The sequence below is a fragment of the Moschus berezovskii genome, chromosome 7 (genome assembly GCF_049115385.1).
Source record: "Moschus berezovskii isolate FMDL1 chromosome 7, NW_MosBer_1.0, whole genome shotgun sequence".
Lineage (NCBI taxonomy): Eukaryota > Metazoa > Chordata > Mammalia > Artiodactyla > Moschidae > Moschus > Moschus berezovskii.
In genome coordinates, this window is record NC_142466.1 from 16,637,032 (window position 1) to 16,659,792 (window position 22,761).

The window sequence follows — 22,761 nt, forward strand, 5'->3', positions numbered from 1 at the left end:
GTGATTTTCATAAATGCTCTTAGCTGCTTCACTCACCCTCAGTAGAGGCAGTGTTGGCTCCACAAGATACAATGACTTGATAAGAATTAGCCTAAAGATCGTTACTTTTTTTTAAGTATTACTGCATTAGTATTTAATAATGAAATTGCAAAGGTCATTTCGGATCTCTTTTATGATGCAATTCCCATAGCTCATCTCCTGACGTTAAACTACATTTATGACTGTCTAAGCTCAGTATTTATTATCATTTGGGGAGCACCTTTAAAAAAGACTGTTTCACTGGTGGCTCAAACAGTAAAGAATCTGGCTGCAACGCAGGAGACCTGGGTTCCATCCCTGGGTCGGGAAGATTCCCTGGAGAAGGGAATGGCAGTCCACTCCAGTATTCTTGCCTGGAGAAGGCCATGGACAGAGGAGCCTGGTGGGCTACAGTCCATTGGATGGCAAAGAGTTGGACACGACAGAGGGACTAACACTTCCACTTTTCTGTGTATAAAATGCTGCTGCTGTTGCTAAGCCGCTTCAGTCGTGTCCGACTCTATGCAGCCCCATAGACGGCAGCCCGCCAGGCTCCCCCGTCCCTGGGATTCTCCAGGCAAGAAAACACTGGAGTGGGGTGCCATTGCCTTCTCCGTTGTATAAAATAGTTGCCTATAATAAAGATGCCACAGAGATGTGTCCCGAGGTTTTGGACAAACCACAGATTCTATAGCTGTTTTTGGTCAGTCTCCTAACATGGGGTGGCAAAGATTCAGACAGAAGATTATATCAAAACACACAATCTTAACCAAGTGTACAGCTGAATAACGTTAAGTACAGTGATACTATGCTACCAGATCAAAGTATTTCTTTAAGTCCTGTGCGCTACCATAGAACAAAATGATGCCTGTGAAGTCTAGGTTGAAAAGGGAGGAAACGGAAGAGAAAGGGAGGTAGGTCAAATGATGGAGGCAAAGGTAACAGCTTTGGCTTGGAATGAATGAATCCAGACTCAGCCCTTAAAACGCTGCCTGGCTTTGGCTAAGTCTTTTAAACGTTTCTGGACCGTTCTTTCCCGCGTCGGAATAATGAGAGGTTAGGGTTGGACTTCCCTGGTGGCTTAGAGGTTAAAGTGTCTGCCTCCAAGGCGGGAGACCCGGGTTCGATCCCTGGGTCGGGAAGATCCCCTGGAGAAGGAAACGGTAACCCACTCCAGTATTCTTGCCTGGAGAATCCCATGGATGGAGATGCCTGGTAGGCTACAGTCCACGGGGTCGCAAAGAGTCGGACACGACTGAGTGACGGAACGGAACAGGGTTAGACGATTTCTAAGGAATCTTTAAGTTCTGAAATAGCTTATGTAGAAAAAAATAAAATAAAATCACTTAAGAAGAAAAAGAGAAGAAACATTTCCCAAAGAACAGAAGATGGGGAACGCCCCCAATAACCTCAAGCCCCACCAGCTCACTCAAGTGGGTGTTGGTAAAGAGGCTATCTGCTCGGCTGCTTCAGCCTGGAGCTCTGCAGTATGAAAGCTGACTACCTCCATCTGCACCCAGCACCCGCCTCTTAGCCATCTCCAATCCCCGGGTCCCTAGGGGGCACGCTGGTTCTCCAAACGGGTTTTGGTGGTCTCGCAGTTACCGCGTTCCAGGCTTGGGTGATGAGAGTCGCTGCACTGTCTCAGCAGGGAAGGGAGGGAGAGCTTTGCAAAGGGGACTGAGAGCATTTAAGAAAAGCTTCCAGAGCTTGGGACGACTCCGCCGGAGCAGGACAAGGCCAGCCATCAGCCTCGGCGCGAGGTACAGAACAACGAAACCTGCGGACCGGTATCCAGAAGCCGGGCGCTCGGCCGAGCGTGTGCAGTGCGCCTGCGCCGCACGTGCGCGCGTACGGGCGCGCCCCCCGCCCGGCCGCGCGCCCCGGCGATCGCGATAGCTCGCAGTCGCTCCGAGGCGCGCGCCGGCGCTCATCGCCGGCTCCGTTTACCTGAGGGACCCGCGGCCGCCCCCGCCCGGCGCCGCAGCCCCCCGGGAGCCCGGCCCCGAGGTGTGAGGTGAGTCCCGGGTCGTGCAGGCGCCCTCCCGTCCGGCGCAGCGGGAAAAGGAGTCGGGAGTGGGGACTGAGGAGGTGCTGCCGCGGCTGCCCGCTCCTCGGTCTGACCCTGTGCGGAAGAGCCACCCGCAGCCGCGGCACCTCCTCGTCAGGGAGCGTTATTCTCGTCGCCGCCGAAACAAAAGCCTGGGGCTCCGCGCCGTGGACGGGTGTCTCTGGGCTTTTTCGGGGTGGGCGGCGGGCCGGCGGGGCGCGGGGGAGCCCGAGTTTGGGGCTGGGCGCTGAGGCGGACCGTTGCCCGCGGACTGGATTAACCCTCTCGGGCCGGAGCTCGCGCCGAGCAACCTGTTGGGAGTGTGGCCCGCGCTCCCTCCGTGCCGCGCTCCCTCCGCCAGCCCCGGCGCTCGGTCGGCGCCGCGGGGCGTGTGGCGCTCGCGAGCCGCTGGGGGCTGTGGGTGCAGGCCGCGGCCGCTGGCGGGGCGGACCATGCACCGAGGGCTGGGTGCGGGGGCGCGGGGGGCGTCGCAGCATCTGGACTGCCTCCTGTTTCTAGGCCTGAAAGTTGTCCCCTCTCCTCCCTCCCGTCCGTTTTGCAAAGTCTGCGTATTCCTCCTGGAGGCTTCCCCCTCTGCCCCCTTGGACGCTCCGTGTGTTTGCCCTGGGGTACCGCAGGGGAGGTTCATCCATTGCCTCTGAAATAAGGTGCTGTTAAACATGTCAAGACGTTTTAGCATCTCCTAGAGTTCTTGCCTGGAGAATCTCAGGGATGGGGAAGCCTGGTGGGCTTCCGTCTATGGGGTCACACAGAGTCGGACACGACTGAAGTGACTTAGCAGCAGCAGCAGCAGCAGCAGCAGAGGCCTTTTTCTGAGTTAGGTGCCTTCCTCAATAAGAGAAAAAGGGGTGTTTTTTCTTCTTTTTTTCTTAGAAGAACAAAAGCATGTGCCACTAATTTAGGCAGAGGAGTCAACTTGAAGTTGCAACATATCTAGGAAGGAGGACAAAAGGTCTGGTTTTGGGCCCAGAATAAATGAAATTTTGGATTTTGGTTCCCTTCTGAATGTAGGCAGACAGAGCAGCAGAGCAGATCAGCAGCTATAGAAATAAATGACTGCTCTATAAGGTTGGCCAAACAAGATCTTATTTTATAGAAGTAGTTTGGAGAGACCTGTAATCTTTATTTACGGGAGTTGGGTTACTTGGCAAAGCCAATACCGGAGGAGCAAGGAAACAGAGACTTGACAAGGGGGATGTTACCTCCCTCTTGAGCCTTCTTTTAGCCTTTAGTGGTGTGCTGACAGTCAAGGGATAGAGAAATCCGTAGTTCTGTTATTAAGAACCATTTACTCCTCAAGATGATGCTTTCCATCCGTACTTTTTTTTCCCATCCGTACTTTTAAGCAAATCAATACCATCTTTTTCCTCCAGAAGAAGAAGGAAAATAACAAAAAAGTGTTTGTGTGAAGTACCAAACCACAGCATAGAGATAATAAGATAGGAAAGTGATGTAGAAGCTTAAGTGGGCAGGCTTGCAAGGATAGAGCTGAAAATAAAAGATAATTGAGATGCAATTCTTCTTACAGTGTCGCCTTTTCTTTAGTGAACAGGTTCTTCCTCTACCCCCCTCCCCCCAAATGCTTTGAAACTGTCAGGAAAATAAGGTAATTAGTAAAGCCTACCGTCCTACCTTCTCTTTCCTCCTCCTCCGTTTTTTGTTTTTTTCTCATCCACTAATATTCCCTGCCTCTACATCTCTCCCGAATCTACCAGTGACCTATTAATAGAAGAAGAAAGGACTATAGGTTCTTTCATCCCTTTTTCATCTTAGGTACTGTATTCCTCTGAGCTTTGTTTTGTGCTTTGAACATTGAGGTGGATATTTGTAGAGAGATCCCCAGCCGTGATTGAGGTATTTGAAGTAGGGAGCCTTGTGGGGAAGATCAACAGTAAAGTGCACGTTCTTTCTTTGTATAGCACAATGCTGTGAGAGCGTCATCACTGGGCACAGAGAGTGGCTTTTAAAGTCCCTCTAAGTCCTCTGTTGCCCACTTGACAGGCAAACAATCTCTCTCTCCAACTTAAGTTTTGTATGTGTTAGTAAAACTATGAGATTTCTTACTGAAAACTTACTCTGAGCATGTTAGTTTGTTGATGTTAGACTGCTGTTGACTTTGTTTTCTTCAGGAGACGGGTGATAGGAAACAGTTCTTCCTGCATCTTTACCTTCTTTCACAGGGAAGAACAGTGTTGGCCTCAAGTGTTTTTTAACCCCTAAATCTCTAGAATTAGAGACGTTTAAAGCTACAGTTGCCCACAAAAAGAGCAGTAGTGCAAATGAAAAGCAAGACTTTGAAATATGTATGAGAGGAATTGTTCAGTATAGATTTGTGAGAAGAAGGGTCACAGCGTCTTGAGGAAAGAAGTGAAGGTTTTCAATAGTGGCATTTCCAGAAGGTTAGGAATGAATGTTTGAAGAGTAACAACTCCTCTTTGACTGGAAAGCAGTTTTATCTGACTGTTGCATCAGAAATGATGAATCTATCTTTGAGTTACAGTCTTTGAGTATGCTGAGAACTAGCAACAGTTTTGGTGGATCCAAGGAATGCACTGTGAATGAAGTTTAAGAAAAAACAACTAGACTAGTAGGCCTAAAAAAAAAATCCTGGTCCCCAAAGTTTATCTCATTAAACTAATTTTATAGTCAAAACATGCAACCATGCTAAAGGGGGAAAAAATCAGGAGCTTGATATTAGAGCATTTTCTGAACACATTTTAACGGAAAGGGGAAACCAGGCTGGAATTTCAACCTGATTTTTTTCTTTTAAATAAAGTCCAGATTCTGGCCATCTTTCAACTTTCCAGTTTTGTTTTTAGTTTTAAAAGATCTTCTGCTTCTGCTTTCTCTAGTCTTAAAAGTAATGTATAATTTGTAAGATGGACTGGATTTTGAGGCCTACTGTTCATTTTAATTTTGAACTTTAATGTATTTGTTTTTCCTGTATTTTTTTAAGGCCCATCACTCAGCACACTGGAAGATTAGATTATCTTTTGTAATCAGTAGATGACTCAGTTCAGTTCAGTTCAGTTGCTCAGTCGTGTCCGACTTTTTGCGACCCCATGAATCACAGCACTCCAGGCCTCCCTGTCCATCACCAGCTCCCGGAGTTCACTCAAACTCATGTCCATCGAGTCGGTGATGCCATCCAGCCATCTCATTCTCTGTCGTCCCCTTCTCCTCCTGCCCCCAATCCCTCCCAGCATCAGAGTCTTTGCCGGTGAGTCAACTCTTCGCATGAGGTGGCTAAAGTATTGGAGCTTCAGCTTTAGCATCAGTCCTTCCAGTGAACACCCAGGACTGATCTCCTTTAGAATGGACTGGTTGGATCTCCTTGCAGTCCAAGGGACTCTCAAGAGTCTTCTCCAACACCACAGGTCAAAAGCATCAATTCTTCGGCGATGAGCTTTCTTCACAGTCCAACTCTCACATCCATACATGACCCGGGGAAAAACCATAGCCTTGACTAGAGGGACCTTGGTTGGCAAAGTAATGTGTGCTAGACGGACTTTAAAAGTTAGACAAAGTAGCAAAGTGATGCCTTGAGATTCGTAAGAATCTAGGCCCTAAGAAGTAAATATGGAGCTGTATAAACTTTAGCAACCAGAAAACAGTATCCTGAGAATGACTTTATTTTTTAAAAAATAAGATGTGGAAAACAAAAGGCCAAAACCCACATGAGTTTTAGGAACAGAAATCTAGCACTTTGAGTAGTGATATGCTCTCAGTGTGTACTTTGCTGTCTAACAAGATGATACTTTCCTTGAGAGAAGCAGCTTCGGAGGTAGTGATTGCTAATCCTTATAATGCAGTCTTGGAAAACTCTGAAGGAAGACAAAAGAATATCATCCTGTTCCCACTGTAGCCAGTGTGTCTGAGGCAACCTTTAATTTCTGAATTGGAAACGCAAAATGTTACTACATTTATAGTGTGTCAAGATAAGTAAATCTAAGTTGAGAAAGATGGAAGGAATCACTTTCTGTACAGGAAGTGTGAATTGGAATAGCACTGCTAACATCTTTTGTTGCAGGGCCTTGCTGACAAGCCCCCAGGGCCCACTTTTGTCGTTGTCTCTTCTGGGATTCTTTCTTTCTTCTTTCCTCTTCACAGTTGCCATCTCCTGCTTTTGCCACCTGAGTTCTTTGGGTCTGGCTTTGTAGCCAGCCTCTGAAGACAGTCTTCCAAGATTGCATCCCCTTTATTGCTGTTCTTCAGGACAAATACTCACCTTAATTTAGGGGCTTTTACTTTTTATCATCAAAAGAGAACTGGTAAGTTGGGGAATATCAGATTCCTGATGTTACACATTGATAAAAATTAAAGTGTAGGGTTAAGCGTACCTCGTCCTTTTTGTTTTCTGATGAAATAATCATCAGGTCACTTAATCTGAAATTAGTTTTCGCATATATCTTATATTGCTCTGTAAAGAAGTGAATGTCTCTCTTCTCAGGGTTAGGGCATGGAAAACTGTTTGCAGACCCCTCATTTTCTACTGGTCCTTGGCGCCTGAGACTGTTCCCTCCAGTTAATCCAGCAATTCCCATTATTCAGCTGAGATTGTGCAGATTTCTATGGTAAAACATATAATGTCAAAAAGAATGCAAAAAATCTTTTAACCTTTATGTAATCAGTTGCTGTATTTTATCAGTATTTCTTGGTTTCCTCAATCTTCTGTGTCCTGCTCTCTGAAACTTACAGCTTCTTCAAGGATGGTTCTCGTAGGAAAAAGGATTGTTGCTATCCATGCTCACGTGATCCTGATGAGAAGCATTTATTTCATTATATTATTGAAAAACAATTGAGACTATGTATCAACTTTTTTTTTAACTGTGCATAATATTTGGTTGAGCTGAGAGGTGATCTGAATTTTTTTCAGTATTGAAAATCAATTTTTGACCCATTCTAAGTTTATCATCATTTTTTTTTTTTTTTTGCTTTTCTTGCTGCCTGTAATAGGGCATTTTTGTGTCCCTTGGCTTCTTACTTAATCAACAGTCAGTAAACATTGATTCAAGTAGTAGTATTGTCAGCACACTTTTATAGATTTAGCAGACTTAATTTTCCCATACACAAATAACATGGGACAGATTTTAGAATAACATTTCAGCATTTATAATACTTTACTACTTTTTCGTTTTCTTTTTGTTTTTTGACAACGCTGTGCAGCTTGTGGGGCCTTAATTCTCTGATCAGGGATCAAACTCGAGCCCTCTGAAGGAGAAGTGTGGAGTCCTAATCACCGGATTGCCAGGGAAGTCCCTATAATATTGTATTTTTAAGCAGTTCAGGTAGTTTTATTCTGTTTCATGTATGTATATTTTTGACAAAAGTGCGAGACTGTATGCTGTTTTGTAAACCATTTATAATTTTATTTTTCACTTATTGTATTGTTACTGTCTTTTCAAGTCAGCATATACAGATCCTGCTCGTCATTTTTAGGGAGTGTGTTATGTGTTGGTTGTGCCGTAGTTTAACCAGTTCCTCATTGCTGGACTTTCGGATTGTCTCTGGGTTTTTATTTTATAAACAATGTTGTACTAACCTTTCAGTTATACATCATGTGTACTTGTGTTTACTTTCTTAGAATAAATTGTAGAATAGGTCTGCTGAATCAAATTATATACATTTTAAGAGCTTTTGATGTCCATAGCTATTTTTTTGAAATACCCACTAGTTTGCTTTTCCTCCAGTAGTATTTGAAAATGGAGACTTTCCTGGCGGTCTAGTGGTTAGACACTTCACTGCCCTGGCCCTGGTTCAGTCCTTGTTTGGGGAACTAAGATTCTGCAAGCTGTGTGGGACAGCCAAAAAAAAAAACAACAAACAAACAAAATGTATTTCCCAGTGTTGGAATGTTGAATATATTGTTTTTTCTGCACCCTCTCCTGTACTGTGTTCTGTTATTCTTACTTTGCTCATCTGATTGGCAAAAGTGTTATATATCATGTTTGTAGGTTTTTATAAGTTGAATATCTTTTCATATGTTTGTTGGCCATTTGTATTTCTTTTGTAAATTTATGTCCTTTTTACCTTTTTCTATTAAAGTAGTATTCTTTATCTGCTTTTTTAAAAATTCATTTTATATGTTACTTTTGCAAAGCACATAATTATGTGCCAATATCCTGTACTGTGTTAAATTATTCTATTTTAGGATAGCATTTCTCAAAATATGACTTATAGATCACTTGTAACAGTACCGAGATAATCGTTAGAATGCATGTATATCATTCATTTTCCGAGGTTCGGATTTCTTAGACCTAGGGGGTTTCAGTGAATCTGCTGCACATTAAAATTAGGGAACCTCTGATTTGGAAGAAATATAAATTCCTTAAAATTTTTACTGTTCCTATTTTTCTTCTTGTCTCATGGCATTCTACTGTTTTTTCTTACTTATCTTAATAATCATAAACTACAGTCTTAATGTACTAAGGTTTTATCCTCCCCCAGTCTAACAATAGTTTTACAAAAATATTTTGACATATGGAAATTTGAATGTTAAAGTCCATAAAGGAACGCACTTTTGTAAGTCTGTGAGAAGCATTGTTTGTAAATGAGGCAAAAGGAATAACAGAGAAAAACAAGTAAAATAGAGTAGACAGAAGTATAAGGGGGTTTCTCATCTAGTTTAAAAAAACTCAGTATCGCTTTGTTTCTTCCTCATGTTTTGTATGGTAATCTTCTTTGAACCGTAAATTTGGAACCGATACTGCTTGAAAAATAGTCTAAGTGAAATTTTTGAAATTCTCATTGTTATATACATATTCAGTAGGGAGCAGTGTTCCCTTTAATTTTTTTTTTTTTAAGTTGCAAGCAGATGAACATGCTGCATACGCAGCAAACTACAGAAATGGAACTTCTATGGCTGTTTTGATACTGTAGCCAAATAAAGCTTTCAGGGCTTATTTGACACATTTAATGATATGCATAATTGTTACCATGCTGCATGATAATTAAGCTTAAATATACATGACTGTGTTTAATATCACTTTTCCATAGCCAGACATCACATTTCTGGGCCCAGCTTGAAGGAGGAAAAAATATGGCAGGCCAAGAAGCTTTAACAAATATTTCTGATTTAGAGATTTCCGTATTAGAGAGATTAGACATTTGGGGCAGAGGTTGCTTGTAACTTTGGTGTTCCTAATTCCTAAGGTTGTAGACTTTTCCTTTTCCCTTCTTCTACTAAGACCATATGCTTGAGGGAAAAATTGGGAAGATTCAGCTATGGCTTTACTTTCTCCAAATAGTTTTTTCTGCCCAGTAATTAAAGCTTGGGATGCAGAGGTCCCTGCCATTGGTAGTGCACAAAGGACAGTATCTTTCTCTGCTTTAGCCAAGCCAGTTCAGGTTTTCAAGGTCTAAGCTGTCACGGGCCCTCATATCTATTTGAGTTGTCCTGTTAACCTGGGCCTCTGAGAATTTCTGAACCTGACTTTCTCATGTTTTCCCAACCGAGGGTGTGTACTTCAAACAGAAATATTTGCCATCTGTGACACGAAAATAAAGTAAAAGCAGACTTAACATCATTACAAAACCAAATGGAAGTATGATCGTTTGAGAATATGCTTTTTTCCTACCAGTGCTGCCTTCCACTCTACCTACTCTTCCAGCCCCCAAAGAGATGCATATTTTTGTCCCTAGAAAAAAAGTGAAAGTGAAAGTTGCATCCAACTCTCTGGGACCCCATGGACTGTAGCCTGCCGGGCTCCTCTGTCCATGGAATTGTCCAGGCAAGAATACTGGTGTGGGTTGCCACTTCTTCCTCCAGGGAATCTTCCCAACCCAGGGATCAAAGGCATGTCTCCAGCATTGCAGGCGGATTCTTTACCTTCTGAGCCACCAGGGAAGCCCCCAGCAAAGGCAGTGTCGAATCAGACTCTGAAACTTGGTAGAAACTCTTAACTGGAAATCATTCATATCCCACGCTGTAACTTTCTAGGGTTGACTCTTCTCTGCAGCCTGACTGTGTGTAGTGAAGCATTGGTTGGGCAAACGTTTTCTCTATCTATGTACTAAATTTTTGTACTATCTAAAAGGATGAAGCATTGTTGGGAAAATGTCCTGATACTACTTTTAGAACCTTCTGTTTGCCAGTTCAGTATTGGTTGATAGAAGTAAGTCTTTGTATCCGCTGTAATTCAGCAATAAAACGACCTAACGTTTGATGTTGCTTTACCTTTTATAGAGTACGTTATTTTATAATTTATAAAATATAAAATTACTTTTATAGAGTAATTATTTTCCAATTCACTCATGTGCCATCTTTGATAGGGAGGTGCAGTTTTTAGAAAGGAAAATTCTGAGCTCAGAGAAGTTAAGTGATTCAGGTAGTTGGGAAGAGGCTTGAATCCGTATCTTTTGATTTCTTTATATTTTACACCTTTCACAGATACCATCTGCTGAATCATTTATTTATTTATTTTTAAATGTTAAGATTTTATTTACAAAGCTTCTTTGTTGTACAGAGAGTAAAAATGCTGTTACAATCTTGGTGTAACTGGTAGCTACGGACAGTTGACTCACCAATCACAGCTATCCACACTACTGCAAGTCTTACACAAAAACCTAACAACGCTTACAGTTTTGTTGGGGTGAAGTCCCCAAGCTTGGTGGTGGATTTCCAAGAGGGACTAAATGGAGGAAGGTGGAATGTCACAGGAACTATTCTTTGGCTCTTTGGGTGGGTGGGTGTCCTGGGGTTTGTATCACAGCTACTTTTTTTTTTTTTTTCCTTAAAAAAACACACACACACACACACACACACAAATCCAGCTGCCAGATCCGTGTCAGCAGTCCAACCAATACTGAACAGTTCTTTTTTTGCAGGTTATTGGGGTCTTATTAATCATCTTCTCCTTCATCATCTGTTTCTCTCTTCCTCTTTTCACCTTTCCCGCTTTCTTTGTCTTCTTCATCCTCATCTTCGTCTTCATCCTCATCTTCATCAACTTCTCCATCATGTCCAAATTCTTCTTCCTCCCCACTGACTTCATCTTCATCCTCCTCCCCTTCTACATCTTCGTCTTCATCGTCAAACTCTTCTTCCTCACCGTCTTCATCCTCCTCCTTATCCTCATCTTCTCCTTCTTCATCATCCTCTTCTTCATCCACACCATCCACCTCGGCATCTGAATCTGGGGCTTCACGATCCTCTCGGTCATAGCCATCCAGATAGGTCAGCTGGGGCAGGAGCTTGAAGACACTGTCTCCGTAGTCATTCAGGTTAGCAACCTCACAGTTAAACAGATCCAGGCTCTTCAGACAATCCAACTTTTTCAAAGGTTCCAGGGTGCTGATATCTTTCAGTTTATTTCCGCTTAAGTTTAAATGTGTAACATTTGGAAGTTTTTCTGCTAACATATCCAGACCTCCACAGAGTCTGTTGTCACTGAGCTCAAGCTTTTTCAGTGTAGGGTTTGGGAAGATTTTGAAACTGAAATCAAGCCTACATTGATTAAACTGAGGAACTCTAAGTTCACAGATTCAGCTGTTGAGCCCTCAATTTTCCCATGATTTGATTTGCAATGGTCCAGGACAAGTTCTCGAACAGCTGCTGGGGTTGGGTTCCTCAGCTCCAGGTGGATCCTCCTCTTCATGTCCATGTTTCCCTCTCTTCCCCGCTCTTCAAACTTAAGTTTCCGCGGCGGGGGCGGAGGGGGGAGAGGCGTCCCAGCCTGTGCAGCGAGGGCCTTCTGAAGGGGTCTGCTCGAGGCAGAGGCCCCGGGTGGCGGGCGGCGTGCGGGCAGGCGAGCAGAGCCCCTGGAGCCAAGTTACTTGCGGGAGCGGAGAGAAGCCATGGCGGGAAAAGCTGAATCATTTAACGATTAAAACATTTATAATAAAATTTAAATAACTTGTTATTAAGTGTGGCAGCTATTTAAATACAATTTAGGACAACAGCATGCAAGGTTTTCAAAATGGATCGATTATGTCTTGTGACAAATGAAAAGCTACCATTATAGATGGGAAATTAAACTATATGTTATATAAACAACTGAGGGAGGAGATAGTGCCTTTAAATGCTGTTTATGGATTCTCTGGTATGTCTAGAGCAAGAATGATAAGGTAGGAAAACTATGGTATTTTTTTATGAGTTACCCATGTATTTTATCTGTAAGGCAATATTGTATCTCTCGTCAAAGTCTGTGATTGTTGTTGTTGTTAGCCACACGTCCGGCATTTGGAATTTTAGTTCTCCACCAGGGAGCGCCCTGGTGCCCCAGCAGTGGATGTGTACAGTTTTAATCACTGAACCACCAGAAAGTCCCAAAGGCAGTATTTTAAAATTTCTCTTTCTAGTAGCTGAGTGTTAGTGTGTAGAAACGCAACTGGTTTTTGTATACTGATTTTGTATCCTGCAAATTTACTGAGCTAATCACAGTTTTAATATCAAGCCTGTATTATTTCAAGAGGAAATTGCTGATTGCTCCCATTTTTTTTTTTTAAATTATTTTTCAGATATTTCAGTCAAAGGAAAAAATAACTCTTCTCCTAAAACGGAATCTGTTGTTTGGGAATGTGGTTGATCAACTTGACACATTGGCCAAATGGTGCCCGATGTAATAAAATGGAAAGAAGAGGCAAGATGATGTCATTTTCCCATATTGTGAAACCAAAAACAAATGCCTTTCGTGAGACCAAGCTAACGTTCCTCTGACGGTGCAAAGAGTAATTCTGTTTGAAGAACTTAACAGTACGATAGAAGAAGTACTTTCAAGCTGAGACCTGCAGGTGTACAAAGATCTAAAATACATATTGAGTAGGCCTGATCATCTGAATCTCATTCAGTTGAGAAAGCATGGCTGTGAGTTGGGTTGTCTTGTGTCTGTGGCCCTTGACAATGTTTGTGGGCCATATAGGTGGGCACAGTTTGTTTTCTTTGAGCCTGTTACCTTGAGGATGTGCCACGATTTGCCTTATAACACTGCCTTCATGCCCAATCTTCTGAATCATTATGACCAACAGGCGGCAGCTTTAGCAATGGAGGTAAGACTTCATCTATTATTTGGCATGTCGTAGAAAATTATTCTTGTGTTGCCCTTTTAATCAGTCTAATGAATGTGTTTGATAAACAACAGGAAAAACTAATATGTTATTTTTAACTGCATCTCATACATACAAAAGTTATGTATTTAGGTTCAGACTCTGATAGGTTGAAGATTTCATGTTTGGGGAATGTTACTCATCTTAGTTTTCAGATATTACTCTTTTATGAAGAAATTAGAAAGCTTGAAACTGGGGAAGTAATAGCCTTTGAGACGTTTAAATTGTCCAAGTTATGGTTACATCTTTTCTGCTATTTGATAATAAGACTTTAAAGAGCAGACTATAATAATAATATTCATAATTCACTTAGTAAATATTGAAGGGAACATGATTTTGAAAATGGGTTCTTTGGTTCAGCCTTTAGGCTGGTGGGTTTACAGTATTTACATTGTCTTAAATACTGAAGATGGTATCCTGGTCTTACTATCGTCACATCAATTTAAGAACAGCCACTCCCAAGCAGTGATAAAGGTTTTGTTGTGTGAATTATCTGTTCTTGACCTCTCAGGACTTCATGAAAATCTGTTGCCTTACTTGAATTTTTCTAGTGATGATTCTTTAGGCACTTTTGAATTATTTTACTTTAGAAGCTATGACAAATTAAAGGATATAGTTAATAATAGGTTTAAATAATTTCGTATGTGTTTCAATAATGGTTTTAGAATTGTGGACAAAGATATGTTTACCAGATAGGAATTAAGGGGCAGTAAACTGTGACAATAAGAGGTAAAAGCTTTGGAGTTGTATAACCTGCAGCAGCAGCTACCACTTTCTGTCTGTATTACTTTGGGCGAGTTACTTGAGTTTTCTTACCATTGTCACTTTGCTTGTAAAATAGAGTTAACACTTTGGAAGATACAAAATGAAGCGTTTGTAAAGTACTTGGCACAGTACTTTTGGAGTAAGTTCTCTGAAAGTGATAGCTTTTACCATCTTCCCACATTCTAATATTAATGTAGCTACATAGTACATAGAATTTAAAGTTTTTTTTTTTTTTGGATTTATTTATTTATTTATTTTTATTTTACAATATTATATTGGTTGGTTTTGCCATACATTGACATGAATTCGCCCCAGGTGTACATGAGTTCCCCCTCCTGAACCCCCCTCTCACCTCCCTCCTCCCTTTATCCTCCCTCTGGGTCATCCCCGCACACCAGCCCCGAGTATCCTGTAACATGCATTGACCCTGAACTGTAATTTTAGTCTTTAATCCTTTGTTACAGTGCTTTCAGCAAATTGAATACTACATGTTTTGGAATCTTCATTTTATAGTAAAATTCAAAGGTTTAGTACTTCCAAGTCAACGAACATAAATCTTGGAAAGATTATTATTCGTAGATTTTGAAACGTAGAGGGCAACTTGTATAGTCTAAATACTTGACAATATTGTAGAGGTTGAATAAAATATTTCTCCTCTTCCACTGACTACACAAAGTCTACCTGGTAAGGAGAGATTTGGTATAGACTGTTAGATTGGGTATATGAAAATGGGTGTTGGTTTCATATAGGAATTTGGTTCCAGGCATGGTAGTCCCTGCTGGGTATTAAAACTACGCAGTTCTCTCACCAAAGGAAATGAAGGAGGAATATCTTTGGTTCTGGTATCATTTTAAGTCAGTATAACTCCTTTGGAAAGCAAATAGAGTTGTAAGAAATAAGTCATAAAGATTTATGTCCTGATTTGGGTTTAACTTTTCCTCTTTCACGTAGTAGCTTTCAGACTTTGAACTTAAGTCACCTGCCATCTCTGTGATCTGGCGAAGGAAATGGCAACCCACTCCAGTAGTCTTGCCTGGAAAATGCCATGGACGGAGGAGCCCGGTAGGCTACAGTCCATGGGGTCGCAAAGAGTCGGACACGACTGAGTCACTTCACTTCACTTCAGCATCTTTGTGAAACTCATTTGTGAAAAGGCACTGATAACAAAAATACTTCGAATGGCTATTAGGATTAAATGAGAGATTTAAGTAGCTAGCACAATGCTTGATGCAGAATAGATGATCCACCAGTGTTACTTCTGTTCCAAATTTCATTTCTAAGTGACCCTAGAGAGAAAGTACGAGAAAGACAATGTATTTGTTTCACATGAATTTGCATCTCTCATTGTGGGCTCCTGGGGCTTTCATAATGGTGGCATGGTGAGCTGTCTGTGTCCTCTCTGGAAACATGCCCATATAGGCTAGACATTTTGTTGGCAGTGAGACTGCATCCTTTTGAATTTCACTCATTCTAGGGAGAGCACCTAGACGAGTAAGAGAAAGCTTTGGTGATAGGAAGTGATGTCGGGGGTAGTTGGCTTGGTTGTCACATCAGGACAGTGATTCCACTGACAGAGTCTCCTGACAGTCTGAGAGTGTAAAGTTTCTGTAATAGCAGAGGATATGGAAATTCAGCCATCAACACAGCACACTTGCAAATGGAAGGAAGGATTCTTAGATCCTTACAAGGACTTGTCTGCTGATGACACCCTTCTGTCTCTGATCCAGGAACTTTGGATCAGCTTGCCAGCTAGTAGTGGGAGCAAATAATTGGAGCAGGTAACCCCGGCACATTCTTGAGTGTTCTTTGTGGGACTGGATGAGTTGAAAGACATTTCCTAGGTATAGCATCGTTCAGCAGACCCAGGCTTCAAGGCTGCCTCAGGTTCATTCCTGTACTGATGTTTGGTGAAATCAAAATGAGTGCTTTGAATGAAATAATATATGGTATTGAGCTCAGGATGCCAGGAGAGAAATTGCAGAATGTGGGTTATTTCACATTTCCTTATTATTGTTCACAGCCAACCAGTTGGGTGTTCTTTCATTGTGTAGAGAGAATTCCTCCTCAATACTTCGATTGAAATTGGAACATGTTCAAATAAATGGGGTGAATGTCCATTTATTAAATTGGAGAAAAGATCCTTGTTAGTATGTTTATTTCTCTTACTTTACAAAACCGCGTTTATACACAAACACACACATTAAATGTTTCGTAAGTTCTTAACTTGATGTCTGTCTTTTCCCCAAGTATTGTGGCTTTTGATAGAAACAAGATTGCTCATTCCTGAGTTTCCCACACCATTTTGAACTGTCTAAATTGCCAAGTACAAGATGCAGTACAGTTGTCTCCAATGTACAACGGACATTGTACAGGAGACAGGAATCAAGACCATCCCCAAGAATAGAAATGCAAAACAGCAAAATGGCGGTCTGAGGAGGCCTTACAAATAGCTGTGAAAAGATGGGAAGCGAAAAGCAAAGGAGTAAAGGACAGATGGCAAGCCACTCCAGTACTATTGCCTAGAAAATCCCATGGATGGAGGAGCCTGGTAGGCTGCAGTCCATGGGGTCGCTTAGAGTTGGACACGACTGAACGGCTTCACTTTGACTTTTCACTTTCTTGCACTGGAGAAGGAAATGGCAACCCACTCCAGTGTTCTTGCCTCGAGAATCTCAGGGACGGGGAAGCCTGGTGGGCTGCCTTCTGTGGGTTCGCACAGAGTCGGACACGACGGAAGGGACTTAGCAGCGGCAGCACCAACAGAGATCTCTTCAAGAAAATTAGAGACACCAAGGGAACATTTCTTGCAAAGATGGGCTCAATAAAGGACAGAAAGGGTAGGGATCTAACAGAAGCAAAGGATATTAAGAAGAGGTGGCAAGAATACACAGAAGAACTGTACAAAAAAGATCTCCATGACCCAGATAATCCCGATGGTGTGATCACTCACCTAGAGCCAGGAATCCTGGAATGTGAAGTCAAGGGGGGCTTAGGAAGCATCACTACCAGGCTTCAGCAGTACGTGAACTGTGAACTTCCAGATGTTCAAGCTGGTTTTAGACAAGGCAGAGGAACCAGAGATCAGATTGCCAACATCCGTCCACTGGATGATGGAAAAAGCAAGAGAGTTCCAGAAAAACATCTATTTCTGCTTTATTGACTATGCCAAAGCCTTTGACTGTGTGAACCACAATAAACTGTGGAAAATTCTGACATAGACGGGAATACCAGACCACCTGACCTGCCTCTTGAGAAACCTGTGTGCAGGTCAGGGAGCAATAGTTAGAACTGGACATGGAACAACAGACTGGTTCCAAATAGGAAAAGGAGTACGTCAAGGCTGTATATTGTCAGCCTGCTTATTTAACTTCTATGCAGAGTACATCATGAGAAATGCTGGGTTGGAGGAAGCACAAGCTGGAATCAAGATTGCCGGGAGAAATATCAGTAACCTCACATATGCAGATGACACCACCCTTATGGCAGAAAGTGAAGAAGAACTAAAGAGCCTCTTGATGAAAGTGAAAGAGGAGAGTGAAAACGTTGGCTTATAGCTCAGCATTCAGAAAACTAAGACCATGGCAACTGGTCCCATCATTTCAGGGCAAAAAGATGGGGAGACAGTGGAAACAGTGGCTGACTTTATTCTTCTGGGCTCAGAAATCACTGCAGATGGTGATTGCAGCCATGAAATTAAAAGACGTTTACTCCTTGGAAGGAAGTTATGACCAACCTAGAGAGCATATTAAAAAGCAGAGACATTAATTTGCCAACGAAGGTCCGTCTAGTTAAGGCTGTGGCTTTTCCAGTGGTCATGTATGGATGTGAGAGTTGGACTGTGAAGAAAGCTGAGCGAGCGCAGAAGAAGTGATGCTTTTGACCTGTGGTGTTGGAGAAGACTCTTGAGAGTCCCTTGGACTGCAAGGAGATCGAACCAGTCCATCCTAAAGGAGATCAGTCCTGGTTGTTCATTGGACGGACTGATGTTCAAGCTGAAACTCCAATACTTTGGCCACCTGATGCGAAGAGCTGACTCATTGGAAAAGACCCTGATGCTGGGAAAGATTGAGGGCAGGAGGAGAAGGGGACGACAGAGGATGAGATGGTTGGATGACATCCTCAACTTGATGGACACGGATTTGGGTGGACTCTGGGAGTTGGTGATGGACAGGGAGGCCTGGCGTGCTGCGGTTCATGGGGTCACAAAGAGTTGGACACGACTGAGCGACTGAACTGAACTGATATGTCTCTTATAGTTTCTCCTTCTATTTCCCGTCTTCCTTTTTACTTGTAACACACTTGCCCTACAGATTTTCTCAGACTTTATTTTGCTTCCCTGTGGTGTTTTTGACCATGTTCCTCTGTTTTTGTTTTGAAAGAGTACTTCCAAGGCACTGTAATATCTGCTTTTTACTCTATAATTTAACTAGGGGCTTGTTAAATGGTGATATTCTGTTCTTCATTTCTCAGCTAGAATACTTCAAACAGAAACTTTCTCATTTTGATTATTGGACTGTTGAGTTACTCTCATGTGCAGTCTATATAAAAAAGAGTAAATATGCAACTGTTCTCCTTTGTTAGTTTTTAGGGTAACAAATTGATTCACACGAATCTTTCAAAAGCGACTAATGAGATCTTTCTCCTTTCAGATATCATTGTTCTCCTTTCAAGTGAACTCATGGATTTTTACCATATTTTGTGTGTTTCAGGCCATTGCAGTTGTTGTTTTGTTGTGGCTCAGTCTGCTCTGTTTTTGGTAGTGAGCACCTCTTCAAGATAGCTCCTAAGTGTTTTTGACACTACCCTAGTGGTTTCTGATAGCTTCCTTGCTTTCTGGTATGATCCAACCTTATTTCATAAAATTCTGCCTCAGAACTTGAATTATCACTTTCTTTAGGAAGTGCTGGTTCTTTTTAGTTGGAGAGAATTTTCATGGATTTTTACAGACTGCTCTCTGGGTGCTATGCTTATTGATACTAGGTTAGTAATTTCCAGGTCTCTTCAAAGAGGGAGCTAGGAAATGCTTTCTTTAAAAAAGACAGTTCAGCATGCGTTTATACTGATAACTTGTAATTAAATAATATTGGAGAGTTTTTATTTAATATTTTAGAATTTTGGTTTCTTCTCATGCCAAAAGCTTATGATATACAGACATTACGTACTTTCAGAATAATATCAGTATCGTTACTGAAAGCCCTGTAAGGTTTCTTTGTATTTCTTATGTCCTTAGGATGTATTTCACCAAGGATGTGCAGTCAGATTACTGTGTTTTAGAGTTAAGTACCCCTCTGTTTGGTTTAACTCAATACACAGTTTAGGTTTGTTTTTCATTTTGAGGAAGGACTTAAAATTGTTTTTGTTTAAATGTATTTTATAATCATGTTTAAAAACTTGATATATGCGACAAGGTACATTCAGAGGAGTTAGTTTCTGGACTGTGTTTGTGCTTAGTCAGTCATCGTGTCTGACTCTTTGAGACCCAGTGGACTGTAGCCCGCCGGGCTCCTCTGTCCATGGGGATTCTCCAGGCAAGAATACTGGAGTGGGTAGGCATGCCCTTCTTCAAGGGATCTTCCCAACTCAGGGAGAGAATTCAGGTCTCCCGAATTTCAGCAAATTATTTACCATCTGAGCCACCAGGGAAGCCCACGAATACTGGAGTGGATAGCCTATCCTTTCTCCAAGGGATCTTCCCGACTGAGGAATTTTCTGCAGGTGGATTCTTTACCAGCTGAATCCTAACCTTATTCTTTCCTTCCCTTGGGGGTAGTTGTTTTTTTAAAGCTTTTTGTTTATCCTTCCATTAAAAATTATAGTAATTATAGAAAATGTCTGTATAATTGAGACTCCCTTGGACTGCACAGAGATCCAACAAGCCCATTCTAAAGGAGATCAGTCCTGGGTGTTCACTGGAAGGACTGATGCTAAAGCTGAAGCTCCAATACTTTGGCCACCTCATGCGAAGAGTTGACTCACTGGCAAAGACTCTGATGCTGGGAGGGATTGGGGGCAGGAGGAGAAGGGGACGACAGAGAATGAGATGCTGGATGGCATCACCTACTTGATGGAGGTGAATTTGAGTGAACTCTGGGAGTTGGTGATGGACAGGGAGGCCTGGTGTGCTGTGATTCATGGGGTCGCAAAGAGTCGGACACGACTGAGCGACTGAACTGAATTGATAGGTATATATTCTTTCACGCTCTTTTGTTATAGTGTCATACTGTTTGTTTTCTCTACCTTGTTTTTTTACTTAGCAATATATCCTGGCTATTTCATAGTAGCACTTATAGATAATGTTCCTCAGAATTTGTTTTTAATTGTGGCAAAATATACATGTTGCACTAGTGGTAGAGAAACCGCCTGCCAATGCAAGAGGTGTGGGTTCGAGCCTAGGGTTGGGGAGACCCCCTGGAGGAGGACGTGGCTTCCCAATCAAGTATTCTTGCCTGGAGAATCCAGTGGAGAGAGGAGTGCGACAGGCTACAATCCACAGTGTTGCAAAGAGTTGGAGATGACCGAAGTGACTTGGCATACATGTACGCAAACTATATATAACCTAAAAGTTACCATTTGAACCTTTTCTTGTTTGTTTTTTTGGCATACCATGCAGCTTGTGGGATCGTAATTCCTCAACCAGGGATTGAACCCAGTTCCCGGCACTGAAAGTTCGGAGTCCTAAGCATGAGACCACCAAGGAATTCCCCCATTCCAGTCATTTTTAAGTGTGCAGTTCAGTGGCGTTAAGTACAGTCACCTTGGTATGTCATTACCACTATCCTTCTTCAGCACTTTTTCAGCTTCTGAAACTGAAACACTATACCTATTAAACAACAATTCCCTGTTCTCCCCTCCCCTCAACCTTTGGCAACCACCATTCTACTTTTTTTCTTTCTCGGAAGTTGACGACACCAGTACCTCATTTAAGTGAAATCATAAAATATTTGTCCTTTTGTGAGCGGCTTATTTCATTTAGCACAATGTCTTCAAGATTCATCCATGTTGTAACAAGTGTCAGAATTTCCTTCCTTTTTAAGGCTGAGTAATGTGTGATTGTATATTTATGCCCAACGTTTAGTTTAATCATTCATTCATCAGACACTTGAGTTCCTTCCACTTTTTGGCTATTATGAATATAGCTGCTATGAATACAGATGTATAAATATTTGTTCCAGTCTTTGCTTTAAGTTTTTTTGGGGTATTCCCAGAAGTGAAATTTGAGGATAGCATGATAATCCTGTTTAATTTTTTGAGGAACCGCTGAACTGTTTTGTATAGCAGCTGGTCCATTTTACATTTTTGCTAGCGATGCACAAGGATTCCAGTATCTCTATATCCTCACCAACACTAGTTACCTTCTGGGTTTTTGTTTTGGAATGATAGCCGTTGTGTTGGATACGTACTTGTCCTCATGTTTTAGTTCAGGCCCAACTGAAGGACATTTGCTTTTGAAAGCAGAACTTGCTATTGGGGTCCTTATTTATCTTTGTAGGGCCAGCGGCTAACATAGTACCTAACACATAATAACTGCTAAATAAATGTTTGAGTGAGTTAATGAACTCTATAAACTGTGAATTCCGGAAGAGGTGGTAGTCAGTCGTGGTTGTGGTTATAGAGGTGTACCTAAGCACATGATCTCGTGGAATTGTAAATAGTTGTGGGTTTGCTGGGGTTAGTAATGGTAGTCCTGACAGGAGTAAGATACCACTTTCCTGTGAACACCAGTGTTTTCGTTTGCCCTTTTTTTTGGAGCGGGGAAAGGTCAAAGAGACTTGAAGCTTTCAACATTATGTATTTACACTTGTCAGGAGTATAGTAAAGGAGTAAAACAAACCAGCTTTCTTATCTCTAGACCTCTCATTCTCTTTCTGCCTAAATAATCTCATCTCCGTCTTTGCCTGTCAAATTCTAATGGTTGTACTTGATGTATCCCTCCAGGCTTCTCTGTCCATGGGATTTCCCAGGCAAGAATACTGGAGTGGGTTTGCCATTTCCTCCTCTAGGGAATCTCCCCGACCCAGGGATGGAACCAGCGTCTCCTGCTTGGCGGGTGGGTTCTTTACTACTGAGCCACCGGGGAAGCCAAATTTGATACATTAATTAATAGGGAAAAAATAGGAATAGATAGTAAAATAATATATGTGGTATCATCCTGTTTTTGTTGAAGAAAAGAAGTGTATTCATGTTCATGTAGATTAAGTGATCTGGGAAGATTTTTGTCAAGACCAACAGTGATTGTTCTTGAATTAACACGATTTATTTGTGTTTTCTGTGTTTTTCATTTAATGTGTGTGTTTTCTGACTTTTTTGTAAGAAACACATTGTGTTTTTTAAATAGTAAAATTAGCACAGAAACTTTATTTTTAAAAATCCCAGCTGTCCTTTTTTGTCTAGCTCCCAGTTGCAGTGTCTCAGACCTAGTATTAATTAAATATGTTTTTATCTGGATGACTGAAACCTAAGGAAGAACTTGGTAAATGCCATAAAAAGGCATATAGTGCTGAGAGGATTCAAAAGAGAAAAGGATCAAGCGTGGAAAGGATCAGTTGCAGATTATGTTTGAATTGACCTTGAAAGGCAGGGTTTTGTTTTGTTTTGTTTTTTAAGAGGATACTATAATTTAATACCCCTTTGTACCAGTGATTAACATTTTGTGGATAGGCATTTGAGGAAACGAAATTTCTTTGATTGTATTTATTCTTTAAATTCATGGCTTATATTTTTAGGATACATGCATTATCCAGCAGACTGACTTATCATCTTCTGTTTAGGTTAGTATTAATAAGGTGGTTTTCCCTCAGCAAACAACAGCCTGGTGAAGGGGATTGAAGAGCCTATCGCGTGACAGGGAAATCAGCCAGGAACTA

General features: G+C 41.8%; 1 protein-coding gene and 1 pseudogene across 7 annotated transcripts in view; one reads left to right on the top strand and one right to left on the bottom strand.

Moving 5' to 3' along the window:
• The first annotated feature begins 1,898 nt into the window (after positions 1 to 1,898).
• Positions 1,899 to 22,761, top strand: part of LOC148777270 (spermatogenesis-associated protein 31E1-like) — a 172,470-nt gene continuing 151,607 nt past the window's right edge. For 3 of the 7 annotated variants that reach the window (XM_088837834.1, XM_088837836.1, XM_088837837.1), the window contains exon 1: positions 12,940 to 13,075. The gene's annotated coding sequence lies outside the window, so the exon portion shown is untranslated. Of the gene's footprint in view, positions 2,036 to 12,687; positions 12,821 to 12,939; positions 13,076 to 22,761 lie in introns of those variants that run through there. The other 4 variants (XM_088837841.1, XM_088837842.1, XM_088837839.1 and 1 more) reach the window with 2 other exon arrangements.
• Positions 10,931 to 11,747, bottom strand: LOC148777271 (acidic leucine-rich nuclear phosphoprotein 32 family member B-like; annotated as a pseudogene).